Below are 13,195 nucleotides of genomic sequence, written 5' to 3'. Positions count from 1 at the left end.
ATTATATATTTATATATAGAGAAATTTGATTTTCCCTTTCATGAAGGCGCGAAAGGATTAATCATACATTATTGCATTTCCTTTAAATTTATCCCTAGCAGTCCTTTTCAAACCATAATATAAACTTCCAGTCTTGCTCTTTTTATGCGCATGGCATACGATAAAATTTAATTATTTCCGAAAACACAAACGAATTGAAATAAAATGTATGTACATATCTTATTTCATTATTAATAATCAATTGTCGTTGGTATATTATAATCTGTAGACGATCGAATTTTTTTAAACACTTTTAAAATAATTTAAATATATTCACGTATCGAATTACTTCGAATATTATTCGAAATAGAAATTCTTAAAAATTTTGAAAATTTGAAAGTTTTGAATCTTTAGATAATTTTTGCATCGAAAATGTCTGAATATCTGGAACGTTTCAAATTATTAAAAATGAAAGGAAATGAGTAAAATCAATTAACAAAATAACAGAAGCGCCACTTGCTCAGAGTTAGATATTGAAGTAATACATCTAATAAATTGTAATATATACGAGGTATCTTGCCATTGTCGCATTTCTTAAAGGCGTATTTTTGAGGTAATTTAGAGATGAAAATCTGAATATAAAAATGTCGAGACTATAATAGTTTTAAAATTATTAACGATTAAACTTTATTACAGAGTTGACATTTCGTTTAAACATGATGATATGACAAATAGTAAAGAATCACGGGGGGTCCTATTAACTACATTAAGATTATAATATCAATATGCAATGATAATTTTTTATTATTAAAAAATTGTTTTTGCTTCTACAGAATGTATTGTATTTGTACATTATATACATAATTAATTATATTGGAACATATCAAAATATTAATTTCATTAGCAAGATATTAAATATGAAATGTCAGTTGTCGAGATAAATTTATAACTTATATGTTTATTTGCCTTGTTTGATAAATATTTTTGTGATAATATTGGAAGTAAATAGATTATTTTTGACACAAAAAGAATTAAATATTGAAGTAAAGTTAAACATGTCAAATTCTTATTTAACTCTAATGCACTTATATCAAATTACCGATATGTACATTTTTTTAATAATTATTCTATTAAAATGTTGAAAATAATTAAGAATATAAAAATTGATGTAGATTACATCAAAATATATGTATACATCGTTAAAATTTACGAAGCTAAATCGATATACATTATTCTCACTAATAATTAAAATAGAGAAGATCGGGGCATATGGTTCATAGGATACCATGAGTTATTGGGCGTCGGACAAAGTTACTAACCTACTCACCGAATGATTGAATGTGATTGGTTGGATCTAGAAGTAATAACCAATCATATTCATTTGCTTGGCAAGCAGGTTAACCACTTATCGACTTGAACGCCCATTGACTGTTCAGAGTAATTGGAGAATTTAGGTTAGTACGTACTAATACCGTACTAATACGTACTAATATGATTGTTACCTGGTTGCACATACTATAATGTATATGGCGGTCCACTTCTGTCTTATCTTTGCATACATGCCGTTAAATATTTTCGTGCAAAAAGAATAAATATTTTATCTCACTCAGGATTATTCGAACGTTGTCTATTATGGTCCTCGCTTTGCATGGCTATCTCACATTAAAATATGGGTTAGATTTTTTGGGAGGGGGGGAGATTTTCATCATCCCTCCCCCGTCCTCCTTGCAGGGAGGCAGCATATAATGCCCCCATGCATATACTTTAAGCCCATTCTACAATGGGTAGTAGCAGTAGTGACAGTAGTGGATTAAGGAGTAGTCGTAGAAATCAAACATCATAATCGAATGTAAGAAGGATAATCAATTATGATTAGTCAATTTCTATGCCTACTTTTTAATCCACTACTGCTATTGTAGAATGGGCTTTACAATGCGAAGCGAAAGGGAAAGTGTAAGGTTTTTAATATTATATATAGCAGAAATAAGACGTTATTTTTTAAACTTTTTTTGTTTATAATTTTTTAAAAAGCAACGAACGACAGCTAAAACCTGGAGGTCACTCAGGATCTTGATAGTGTATGTTAATCGACAATGTAAGTTACTCGATAAAGTGTCCGTCATTGTAAATAATTATCCTGGCTTCTTTAGAGAAAAATGCGACACACGATTTATGACCTTCATGCATTGCCTGTCATTTTAGTCGGCATATATCTTTGCTATTTATCTTTTACATTGAGTATTAACAATTTTAAAGGTTTTCTTATTTTGAAATATACACTATGCAATTGACGCTATACATAACAAAGAACGAGATTCAAGCAGTTCTAACGGTTTTCTACTTTCTCTCTTCTAAACTATATAAGTAGTATAGGGTAACTACGCCGGATATTTACGTCGCGTGAGGATTTATGAGGACGCCGCAGAAGTCAGAAAAATAGGAGTGTAGTAATGTGCATACATTGTTATATGCCTTTAATATTATTATTAATATTGTGGATTAGGTAATAACTAGTTGAAACGTTAAAAGTTAAAAAGTTAAAAAAAAAGTTAAAAAGTTAATAACTTTTAACTTAACTTAGTTAACTTAGTAATTTTAAATGCAATAACTTTTAACTTAATTTAATTACTTTTAAACTTTAATTTATTAACTTTTTTTAAATTGAAAATTTTTCTGTCTTTCTTAATGCTAATATTTTTTTTTCTATAAAGTCTTAAATATTAGAGAATTAATTTAGAAAAAGTTCAATGATTTTATGATGAGAGACTCTATAATAAGAGTCACACCATATGGTAAGTTTTTATTGACTCGCTAGATTTTGTCAATTCCCGCTTATATTTGAATCACACTAATTTTAGATATCACAAATGTTATATTTCAGCAACATAAATATGAAATGAACCTTAAATGAAGAATTGTTGTAGAACAGAGTTGCATATTCATCCATTTTCTAAATTTTTATAACAAAGTCTAGTAAATGTAATCGTAAACATGCATAAAGTCATTTCAGAAATTAAAGAAAGTTAGATGAAAGTTAAAGAAAGAGAAATAATGCAAACATATATTCTTTCCTTCTCTCTCGCAAGATTTTGACAAAAAAAAATTTTATGGTGTGATTCTTATTTTAAATAAATAACTTAGATGTGGATATAAAATTAAATTTGCCTAATAATCTATTTGTAAGAGTTATTTAAAGTAATTTCATTTTAAGAAAAATTAGGACATTTTGGTCTCAAAAATAATTTTTTTCAAAATTAACTTTTTTTTAAACTTAAATGAATTTAATCTTAACTTTTATTAAGTTAATTCTTTATTCCTTCAACTTTTAAATTAATTTTATTGATTTTATAAGCCATTAACTTAATTTAGTTTAAAAAAAACATTAACTTACCCAACTCTGGTATTGTGTTATGATTTCCTACTGTTAATAGTTACAGTCAGTTGAATCGATTTGTCAATGTAGTGAATAGTGCAATCATATATCATAATCCACATAGAATGATTATTATAAAGATTGCAAAAAGCTTAATGTTTATTTACATAAATGTAAAGGAATAGTAAAGAAGGAATGTAAAGCGCCGGGTGGCTCGTTACTCAGTCCGCAGATTAGCAATTCGTGGATCCGGGTTCGATCCTATCCGCGTCATACATACGCAGAAAATTTACTTAAAAGGAACTTACTCCATTTGTATGATTAAAAGTTGTATCTGAGATGTCTGAGAGTACTATCTACTCCTGTAGAATGTATTATATGTTAGACGTAAAAAAGAGAATGATTGAGATATAAAGATAAGATGTTAAGCCGAATAGGCTAGTTCCTAAGGGCTTAAAAAAACAATTTAAAAACAACTTAAAAAAAAAAGAATGGAGTATAATACTTGTATAACCAAATACAAGTGCTTAATTCTTGTATTCTTTGTACAGTTTATCTTGTATAGCAATGTAAGAGTTTTAAAAAGCTTTTTTTAATACGAAAAATAAAAAATATTTCGGATTTCTAATATTTTTTTGTAATAGTAGACAGTACAAAGTTTATTGGTATAGTTCATTTCTTAAACATAGTAAATAATACTGAATAAATTAAGTTTTTATTAGGTGTGGTGTATCAGAGTTACAGAAAATAGCAATCAATTTCTATGAGCCTTTAGAAATTCTATGAGCCATTAAAGAATAGATTATAACATCTATTGGTTTCTTCTGTGTAACCTGAAGCATTACGCAAGCGCTGCTCTAGTGCTTGGAGGGCCTCGTGCGCTCTTACGTATTGAGCTTCATTAATATTGCGAGTTTCAAACAATTCTTTTTTAGAGATATTCTATACATGTAAAAATATAAATGAGTAAAAAATTGATTTTTTTGAAGCTGTCAAAGGTAAAAAGCCTCTTAAAATTTAGATAATGGCTTATTTTAGAAAGCCCATTTAATCATTACTAATTTAAAAATTATTATATTCTCGATATTCATATTAGGATTTTCGTTTCTAAATTAGCTTAAAAATGCTTAAACACGACATAGGGTGGTGGGATACTCTATATTCAAATAAATTTATCTCAGAAATTGAATATGCTTAAGACAGAGAACGAAATAATAATAAAGCGTTATTACACACAAACACACACGCACGCACGCACGCACGCACGCACGCACGCACGCACGCACGCACGCACACACACACACACACACACACACACACACACACACACATACACACACAGAGGGTTATCCGGAAAGTTCGTGCCGATTTTTGATTGAGGTGGCGTAAGGACAGGTCTGAATATATCAGAACGATTGAAAACAAATGACATGCGTACATATCGTAAAAGACGGTACTTCAGGCATACTTGAAAAAAAATTTGGTTGCGATACGTTAATTTTTATTAGTTTTATACGCCTTTGAATATGAAGAAAACAAAGTGCATTTTAGGTATTTAATGCTTTTCTTTTATCGGAAAAGCAAAAATGCCACACAAGCGGCAAACAAGATATGCGCTGTTTACGGCGAAGGTGCTGTAGCTGAAAGAACTGTGCGGAAGTGGTTTGCTAGGTTTAAAATTGGTGATTTCAATCTTGAAGATCAAGGACGCCCGGGTAGGCCCTCCACTACAGATCAGATTAAAACACTGAGCGAGAATAATCCACGCTATACGACACGTAAATTAGCAGAAATATTGAATATGTTAAAATTCACGAGCATTTTGTGAAGCTTGGCTATATAAACCATTTTGATGTATGGGTTCCCCGATTTAACGGAGAAAAATCTGATGGATCGTATTTCCATTTGTGAAATTCCTCGCTCTATAAAAGACACCATTTTTGAAGCAACTAGTGACGGGGAATGAAAAATGGATCATTTACAATAATGTTGAGCGAAAAAGATCTTGGAAAAGCGGAATGAACCACCTTTAGCCCCAAAAGCCGGTTTTCATTCAAAGAAGGTCATGCTCTCTGTCTAGTGGGATTGGAAAGGAATCCTGTATTATGAGCTTTTACCAAACAACGAGACGATAAATTCAGAGAAGTATTGTTCCCAATTAGACGAATTAAAGACAGCAATTGAACAAAAAGCAAAATCCAGAAATAGCGAATCGGAAAAGCGTCGTGTTTCATCAGGACAATGCGCGGCCTCATGTGTCTTGATAACTCGACAAAAGTTGTTGCAGCTCGATTGGGATGTTCTACTCCATCCACCATATTCACCTCGCGTCCTCTGATTTCCACCTATTTCGATCATTACAAAATTCCCTTAATGGAAAAAGCTTCAACTTTTTGATCGAGGTAAAAAATCACTTAGAAAAGTTTTTCGCTGAAAAACCTGAGAGATTCTGAAAGGACGGAATTTTCAAGTTGCCTGAAAGATGGAGAAAGGTAGAACAGAATGGCACCTATATAATTTAATAAATGTATACTAAAATTTAAATCTGCGTTTCAATTTTCCTTCAAAATCGGCACTTTCCGGACAATCCAATATATGGTATATATAAATAAAGACATATTTTCCAAATATTCAAGAGCCTTGGTTTTTCAAATACAAAGTTCTTAATTTTTTATTTATTATATAATTTGTGAAATATTCGAATTATTCCAGAATTTCATATATTCAAAATGATTCAATATGTTTTATATTAGATCCATCACTATTTGTGCATGTTGGATTAACGCGACATTTATTCATGATTCCCCTCGTATGATCACTTCGATTTAACCAGTAAGCTTGCATCCCACGTCGCTACGCGCTTATCATTATCGGTTTGTCACTCAATACTTGTCCCGCGGACATTCGCGTATGCTCCTATTGTGCCAATATGCGTTTTCCCGCGCGCTCATCAAAATGCTTCTGCAATCGGAAAAAATGTTCTCCCTTTGGTTGAATTGTTTTAAGCATTCATGTATATTTATGTTCTTGTAATTCACGTAAATTATAATCGACAGCAAAGAAAAAGTTTACAAATAGATACGGGAAGATATTGATAAATTTTCGCTCTTAAAATTTAACTTTTATTCAACTTTTATCGATTTTGAGAGAGGGTCCCATTTCTCTATTGTTTTCCCGTCGCTACTATCATATTAGATCGTAACATTATAAGCGAGAAATGATGTGTTGAAGTTCCTTGCATGCTATTGGTAAATAAAGAGAATTTGTATAAAATAAAATAATGAGATTACTTTTTAACATTTGTAAAAATGATCGAAAGCTATCTTTATCTGCCCTGATAGTCAATAAATAGTCCTAAAAAGCATATGATATTATTTGCTTAATGTGCATGCGTCGCTTATTTTTATTTCGTGTCTTTTATGACTATTTGTTATTTATCCTAATCATAGATATAACTGTTATAATTGATATAACTACTAACATTTATATATTATGTAGTTGTTATATTCATGATTTGCTAGGAGGGCAAGTAAGAATAGGAGCTTTCGATCATTTTTATAAGCATCTTAAAGTGATCTGATTATTTTATTTTATTCACATTTTTTATTTACAAATAACATATGTGCAGAAAAGATTTCTATATTCAATGCTATTACTTCTCGATATAGAGCCAATCATATTTATTCTTTAGAAAAAAATATTTTATTCTTAGATGAAAAATTCTAAAATCTAGAATAAAATATTCTTAATGCTATTCATCCCATTAATTTTCTTAATAGAAAAATTTAGGTTGAATATTCTTTATTTAAACACTTGATCTAAAGAGAATCTCTCTTATCTAGTCTTGTGAAAAGAACTTTACAGAATGTTAGTAATTTTACATTTTTTGGCAATGAAAAACTGGGCTCGGCCAGAACTTTTGTTTGTATAGTAGACAAACTATGATATCAGAAGCAAAACATTAAAATTTTTCTTGCAAAATGTCGAAATAAATAATATAACTTTTTTTGCATATTACTTTTCGTATGTTACTTTTTATAGGGATAAACTAATACAGAATACTGAAGAAGAAAATCAAATCTTTATGAAAAAATGCAAAAAACAAGACTAAATACCGATTTTTTTTCCAAAAAAGAGGATATCACAAATTGTAAGAAAAAATACGTTATAACATTTGATTTAAAAAAATGTAATTATTTCAATGAATGAAGTTGAAGTATTTTGAGATATGCTCATCGAATGACATCATCATCGAATGATATGCTTTTCTGAAAATAGCCACTATTTCTATTTCTTTTCGAATGCGTACACTTGTCTTTATATTTTATCACAAAAGTTAAATAAAAATTTTTAGCATTTCAAATAATAAAATATTAATTTTATAAAATATCAATTAAATATTTTGCAAAAAATTCATCATTTTTTACTTACGATTTTACTCTATACGAAGTAAATACAGCTAACAGTCATTTTTCACATTTTCATCTTTAAAAAACATTTTCTATAAACAAAATTATTTTTTTCAATAAATATTCAATTGCAAATATTGATGAAGAACTTACGAATCTACATCATCCGATTCCAAACTAGATTTTTCAAGCATTTTTTTCCCATTTGAACATTCAAGTAAAATACCGCCATAAAATATGGCGATTATTAGGGGAAAGTTCAAAATGAATTTAGCTACAATTGAAAGTCTCAACCATATATGAAATGCCAATTAATTAAAACTTTTTTCGGATCTAAAAGATCTATGATGCAATCAAGGGTTAAAGATAAATACAAATTGATCAAAAAATCTATTATTAAAAAAAGTGTATGGAATGGCAATTTTGAAACTAACACTCTTTAAATCACATTTTCCTAAATAAAAATAAAAATTTTGGCTCACAAGTAGAAATCATTGGACGCAATTTTTCTGATCATTGATTCGTCATTCATGTGTAATCAAAGAGTACACGATTTGGATAATTTTAGTGACATTGATTGAATTATTTGTATAATTATATCTTGCAAAAAACAATATGAACAATTCTAGATGATTCTATAAGTTCGAGCTATCGAATTATAAATACTATTAGTTTCATAATAGAAAATATAAAATTTTCATACAAAAATTATAATATATTAATATACAAAATTTGTTCTTATGAAATTATGTTAAACATTTAAGTACAAATTTTTTCTGATATAAGTTCATTTAACTTTAATAAAATCCATGTAATACACGCTCAATTAATAATAATAATAATAATAATAATAATAATAATAATAAGTTAATATTAAATTAATTAATTTAATTTTGAATTAATTTAATTTCATTATTTAAATTCAATCCATTTTTGTTAATAATTCTAAAAATTATTTGCTCAATTTGTTTTCATCATTATTCTTAGCGTTTGGAATACTTTTGAAAAGTATTGTTATATCGTATCATCAAAGAGTTATCAGAATCTTCCCAATCGTAGGAACAAGGAATGAAAGATTTTAATGACACGCGATGAAGTTCAGCGCTTGACTTTCAGGCGACGCAACACGACACGCGAATTCCGCATGACTCATGGACGGATAATTCTCGGCAAGCGTTTTAGCTTGATATCAGTTTACGTCGATGACTAATCACGTCACTTGTGCGTTTGTTTGGGTCTCTAGTTGGCAATATGGTGACGATAAACATTTTTTCTAAGAATTGAGGCACAAGACGTCTCTTTACACATTTTCATAATTGTTCAATTGCGTTCGAGTCTGAGTACATTGCATATTTGTTTTTGACAATCAACTGAAAACGAGTACAAAATGCTAGTAACTTAATTTGCTATTAAAAATGATATGTAAATTTATTAATTATTTTTTAAATTTATTAACTATTATGTGATTTAGTATGTACAGAAAAAATATTTGATTTTAAAAAACACAGCTATGTCATTAGTCTCTATATGTATAGGAAGTAAAAATTGATTGAGAATATAAATTTTATTTGTTGAAAATAATTCTATGCTAGTCTCTGTAAATTATTGTAATTCTAATAACAAATTGTTTTACTTGGTATAACAAAACATATTTATTTTAATAGCAGATTAAATTTGCTTTAGAAGCAGATTCATTCTTATAAACAAAATTATTTAATAATGAATTGTATTTTTCAGTATAATTCATATTTGCTGTAATATCAAATAATTGATAAAATTTTTACATCAAATATATAACAATTACAGTTTGCTATAACAGCAAAACTTTTTCTTTGCGGATATAGCTTCTAATTATTATTTAAAGAACTGAAAGAAAATAGAAATACGATACTTTTTTATTATATTATCTTTTGTTATATTTTTAAAAATTAGACACTTGACTTTATTCACGCGATTACTTGTTAACAAGATAATTTCAATGTAGATTTCCATTTGAAAATTTGAAGGTGATTTTTATATAACTTTAATATCATTAGCCAAGGTCACATTGGTATTTTTGTTTAATGCGCCACTTCAAATTTTATAAATATATATGAAGTATGAAACATTTCTTTCAGAAACGCTTAATTTTTAAATCTTAAAATTCCAGCACTTTTCGGATATCCTGTATTAGAAAAATCTAATCATTTAAATTAACAACGAATTTGATTGAATGCACTTAATACACATTAGTGCTAAAATCGTCACACAAATTGACGTAAAAATGTGTTCTTAATATATTCATGCACGATTACGGAGCATGCGCAATGAACCGCTGTACGTGCGAATGAATCAAGTGCTTGCTAAAACGAGATAGCAACATTTTGGTTGGCGCATGGCTACTCAACATAGCTAAACGAAGCACGAAGCGGTTCTCCACACGCGCATTGTGATCATGTACGAATGTCCGAACTTTATTAATAATATTTCTATGTACATTTTAAATGCATTTTTTTCAGTTTTTTTTTAATTGCGCGCCGATTACTGGGTTAAAAATGCAACGCAATCATGGGGTGCGTTCCAAATTGCGCATGGCGTATCATTGTTTTGAATAATAAAGAAAATTATAATATATAGATGCATCATGCACTTTGATCAAAATGTTAATAGTATCTTAAATAACTTATTGCGAAAAATATTATATAACGTGTCGCACCAACGTTGCGACTGAAATTTTAATTCTCAATATTGTATACTTCTTTAGAAATTTAAAATAACGGATAAACATAAATAAAAAAAAAGTCTTGTGACAAAATATTGCTTCTATAAGACAAAATATGTTTAATTTGCAAAGTATTTTTTTCACCGTATTTTTTTTATAATTATAATCTTACTATCGCAAGTAAGAATGAGTGCAGAAACGAGTGTAAGCTTAATGATGTCCCATAGTCTACTAACCTGCAACTTGCTTTCTGTTACAGTAACCTCTGGGACCCAACATAAATATCTAATATTAATAATAAACGATACGATCGATTATTTTAATGAACAGCGAATGGAACATGCGCCATACCGCACGAGTTGCCCCGGAATTGCCGCACGCCCTGCCGCGCGACTCACGATGAAAATGCAGTGACAACAGCAGCAACAGCAGTAACAAATATACAGCCGAGAACAGCGCATCTACCATTACTGCTCCAGTCATTATTCTTTTCTCAATTTTTGTTTCTTTGACGCGACGTAGAGAACGGAAAGAAAGACACGCGCGAGTTCATATTAAATATTACTGAGTAAACGCACGTACCATATATACAACGACGCAGCCTTCTCCTTCTTCCTCTTTTTCCTATGCTTTTTATCATACATTTTTATCATAAACCTGTATTGTTTCTCTCTTCTCCTTTCGTTCTCCGTTCTCTTGTCTTCTCGATCATACACGTATACGTACTTAAGCATCATAGATACATGTGAATAGGTATACGCGTGTCTCGTGTTCTGTCATCGTGTTATGTCCTGTGACGCGTACGAGCGTCGGAGATTGTGGGGAAACTTCGGCGTCTTATCGATATCGATACTAATATCGATGTCATTTGCCACATCTGCTCTCTATCTGCTCCCAACCCCTGTAATAATCGCGCAGCAATGCGAGTTTCGACGGCTGTGACGCGCGAGAGAGATGCGAGATCACATCTGAGACGCCGACGCGTCGCGAGGAGTGATGACAAGAATCGATGACGGTTTTGACGATCGATCGGTGGGAGAACCGCCGCTATCCGTGTGAGAGCTGATGACGCACGTTACAAGACGTCATCATAGACATCATAGCATCGAAGTATAATGGCTACATTCAGTAGAGAAAATCAGTTGACGCTTAGTGATTCTTTGATATGATCGGCTTTTACCTTTAGTTCTTTACTGGATCTAAAAATCAGAAGGAACCAGTCATATCTCAAGAATCATTCAATGTTAACTGATCAATTTTCTCTGCTGAACGCAGCCCATAATACTGGAACGAGCGCTGACGCTAGTTTCTCGGGTAAATATTAAGAATACCCCAGTCATCTCAAATTTTGATATGAAAATCAAGTTCATATCACACTATTTCATAGTTGACAGATTTCCGAACAGATTTCCTGAATAATTGTCAACTTTAACTTTTTGAGATTAATATCTCAGTTTGCAGGATAAAGCGACACTTTTTTCTTATCAAATCTTTATTTTTACGGGAAAATGCATCGATTAAGTATATTTTTATCACAATTTAAAACGACAGAGGTATTCTTAATGCTGATTCTACATTGAGTTGGTAGTCTGAAGTCTTAATCTTAATCGATGGAGTTGGCCAAATCAGCATTACTCGTACAAGTTGGCTATTGATCAACTTCACCAATAAGACTTAGGACTACCGACTCATTGTAGAATCAGCATAACAGTTATCATTTTATGAACTGACGAAGAGGATTCTATGTGGTCTTTGTCTTTTTAATGTAACTTGGCTAAAAGTTTCAGTACTACAAATTGGCGCCGAATTGTCTCTGGGAGATGTATATTGCATCAAATTGAAACAAAAGATTAGATTAAATTAAAGGATCTAATCTATACTTTAATGAAATATATTTAACGTATATATACTATAACGTAAATATATAAACTTTAAATATATTATTAAACCTTTTTTACAAGAATGTATTCTATTATTTACTGCACTTGCGCAGTATAAGTAGAAAAGGATCAAGATCCACTTGGAACACTCTTGGATCACTTATAAATATTCTCTCTTGGGATGCACTGGATAGCCTTGCACTGCATCAATTGTATGTAAGCACTGTATTGAAATAGTATACTACTTCATTATTGCGCTAAAATCTTGCTCTTATTTGATTTCTGTTTTCAAATTTTAAATGTCAATCGCTCTACACCGTTTTTTTGAGACGGTGTAGCAAAATCGTATTTTATATATAAAACATGCATCACCATCATGCCACGGAAGCACGTTAACACCGAATGAATTTACCTATCACTTGTCATGGAAACATGCTACACTATCTAAGTGTTGCATTGGTGGGCAGTGCAGTCAAGGGAAAGTGCTATTAATGAAGGTGGCATAGAGTAGAGTCACGCTCGTTTCAGTATTATATTTTAGTACATCATAGACATTCGTAAGCGATGCGAGTGCATGGTTTTTTTGATTGAAAAAATGTGGCGTATGATGATCTTTTGCGTGAAGATCTCACTATTATGGATTCAGGAACGGTGGGATGGGCAAATTAGGTTTGAAATCTGGCATGCCTTTGTCATAAAAAAATTAAGACCCGACCAACGTTATTTTGACTTTAAGCAAGGCTCGAAACTCTCTACTTCTATATCTCCTTCTCTCTCGGCTTTAAGTTCGATTGCACCAACGTTAGTTTAACTTCAAACGAGGCTTAAAACTCTCTCGTTCTATGTCTCTCTT

The 13,195-nt window shown here is 30.6% G+C and overlaps 1 protein-coding gene across 1 annotated transcript in view; it reads left to right on the top strand.

The window, feature by feature from the left end:
- LOC108693201 (profilin) overlaps positions 1-12,276 on the top strand; it is a 24,160-nt gene extending 11,884 nt beyond the window's left edge. The window contains exon 3 of the mRNA XM_018202015.1: positions 10,722-12,276. The gene's annotated coding sequence lies outside the window, so the exon portion shown is untranslated. The remainder of the gene's footprint in view (positions 1-10,721) is intronic.
- The last annotated feature ends 919 nt before the right edge of the window (positions 12,277-13,195 follow it).

This window comes from Atta colombica, unplaced genomic scaffold (assembly GCF_001594045.1).
Source record: "Atta colombica isolate Treedump-2 unplaced genomic scaffold, Acol1.0 scaffold89, whole genome shotgun sequence".
In the NCBI taxonomy this organism is placed as follows: Eukaryota; Metazoa; Arthropoda; class Insecta; order Hymenoptera; family Formicidae; genus Atta; species Atta colombica.
Note: the sequence above shows the minus strand (reverse complement) of the source record. Positions and strands in the feature narration are given on the sequence as shown.